The 2,565-nt window shown below is 39.4% G+C and overlaps 1 non-coding gene across 1 annotated transcript; it reads left to right on the top strand.

The window, feature by feature from the left end:
- The first annotated feature begins 702 nt into the window (after positions 1-702).
- Positions 703-809, top strand: LOC131641434 (small nucleolar RNA R71). Its single transcript, XR_009295543.1, has one exon. It is a non-coding gene; the product is annotated as a small nucleolar RNA R71 (small nucleolar RNA).
- Positions 810-2,565: the final 1,756 nt, after the last annotated feature.

The following is a 2,565-nucleotide window of genomic DNA, read 5'->3' as shown; positions in this document are numbered from 1 at the left end:
AACATTTTGTTATGCGTAGCTAAAGCATCTACTTTGTTCGATAATTGTTTTAGTTGCTCGCTATTGTGGATGTTTTGATTCAGGAAGTCCTTATTGGTTTGTTGTTGGGAAGCTATGAAGTTCTCCATCATGATTTCTAGATTTGACTTCCTAGGGGTGTTTTGAGCAGGTACATGCGCTTTTTGGTAGCCAGGTGGTACAGCAGGTGCTTGTCCAGGCGCGTACAACGCATTGTTGTTCTTATAAGAAAAGTTCGGATGGTTTTTCCATCCAGGGTTGTACGTGTTAGAATAAGGGTTTCCTTGAGCGTAATTTACTTGATTAGATGGGACTCCAGTCAAGAGTTGGCATTCAGCAACTACATGTCCAGTCAATCCACAAATCTCGCAGTTAGGTGTTACAGCGGCGGCGGTGGCTGAAGGAGTGATGGTCAAATTCTCGATCTTTTGAGTTAAAGCGTCTACTTTAGCGTTAACGCGGTCTATACCACTTATTTCGTACATTCCTCCTTTGGTTTGGGCTTTCTCTAGAGCGGCTCGTTCTCCACCCCATTGGTAATGGTTTTGTGCCATGTTCTCTATGAGTTTGTATGCTTCATCATGGGGTTTGTCCATTAATGCTCCGCCAGCAGCGGCATCTATAGTCATTTTAGTGTTATATAAGAGACCACCATAGAAAGTATGGATGATCAGCCATGGTTCGAGTCCATGATGAGGGCATATTCTAAGCATGTCCTTGTAACGTTCCCAAGCTTCGAAGAGCGATTCGTTATCTTTCTGGGTAAATCCGTTGATTTGACCTCTGAGCATAGCAGTTTTGCTAGGCGGAAAGTATCTCGCTAAGAATACTCTTTTCAATTCGTCCCACGTAGTTATGGAATTGGAAGGCAGGGATTGAAGCCACGCTCTCGCTCTATCTCTCAAGGAGAAAGGGAAAAGGCGTAATCGAATAGCTTCGGAACTAACGTTGTTGGCTTTGATAGTGTCGGCGTATTGCACGAACACGGATAAATGGAGATTGGGGTCGTCTACAGGGCTTCTAGAGAATTGATTCTGTTGAACAGCTTGGACCAGCGAAGGTTTCAGTTCGAAATTGTTCGCCTCAATCGCAGGTGGTGCGATACTTGAATGCGGTTCAGCGCGCGAAGGAGCGGCATAGTCTCTAAGAGGACGAATAGCAGCCATCTCTAACTTCGGGGTGATTTGATTGATTTGATCAGTAAAAATCAATTCCTGATTAATCGGAATTTCTGCTACTTCGGGAAGATTGCGAGCTCGACGTTTAACGTTAATGAAACGCTCGATCTCGTTAATTCGTTGTATTAAATCTCCTCCTTCTGAACGAGTATTTGGCATACAATCGTTCAGAAAGAAAGGGAAGAATTGTCCTAGTCTCTACGGTGTAACAGTGAGTTACGATATCGACTTAAATAGTCCCCGGCAACGGCGCCAAAAACTTGATCGCGACTTTACGTGTCTATTAGTCGGGATAACTGCAAGTGCACAGTCGTGTCGTGTAGTTTTAAAAGATATCGAATCCACAGGGACTATGAATCGATCTACCGTTATCTAAGGTTACTATGTAAAGCTAGGAGTACTAAAATTTCGATCGTTCTTAAGGGAAAGTGATTGTGAGAGAATAAAGAGTAATAATAAAAGACAGGTATCAGTATGTATTTCGTCTAACTAAAGGTAATCCGAAGGTCCATTGGCTTTTGCATAATTAAATTAAAAATCTTTACTAATTCCATTGATTAAAAATCCTCGTCTCAAACTTTCGCTCTGTTGATTCAGACTACTATCCTAATCCTAATGTACGCTTTCGCCATCCCATTAGATTTTAGAAAAGCTTTTTGGAAACAATGTAATTAATAAAATGCCTATTTTACGAGGTTGTTATCTATTTAAATCTCCTAATCTCAAACTTTCGCTCTGTTGACTCGGAGCAAGCTAATAACCCTAACGTACGCTTTCGCCATCCCGCTCGAGTGTAAAAACAATTTTTGAAAATAAATAAGTTCCAATTAGTTTTAATACGCTTTCGCCATCCTTAAAACTAATGTCCTATGTCTACTATCTGGTTAAAGACCTCAAACTTTCGCTCTATTGATTTTAACCTTTGACCGTCCTAACCCCTCAAACTTTCGCTCTATTGGTTTTAAGACTTACTAATTAAATTAGACATATAAACCAAAAATAAGTGATAATTAATAGAACATATTTAAGCCAATTTATTTCGGATCCCTACGGTTAACTTACTTTACATACTGACACCTTTAGTAATTTAGCCAGACATATTAATACGATTAAACATGCATAAATCGGTTCGGTTCATAATAATAAGCATATTAAAAGGCATATAATATATCATGCAAACAAATATGAATAAGGCGGTAAATAAAAAACCTGAATTAAATAAATCTGAATTGAATTGAATCTTGAAGTACTCGAACTTCCACCACAGGTTGGCTGGATCGTTCTTCGGAATTTAAATGGCAGAAAATAAAAACAAGGAAATAAAACGATAAATCTAACGTAAGGCTAGATCTACGAAAAGTTCACAACA

Source organism: Vicia villosa, unplaced genomic scaffold (genome assembly GCF_029867415.1).
Source record: "Vicia villosa cultivar HV-30 ecotype Madison, WI unplaced genomic scaffold, Vvil1.0 ctg.003731F_1_1, whole genome shotgun sequence".
Classification (NCBI taxonomy): Eukaryota; Viridiplantae; Streptophyta; class Magnoliopsida; order Fabales; family Fabaceae; genus Vicia; species Vicia villosa.
Note: the sequence above shows the minus strand (reverse complement) of the source record. Positions and strands in the feature narration are given on the sequence as shown.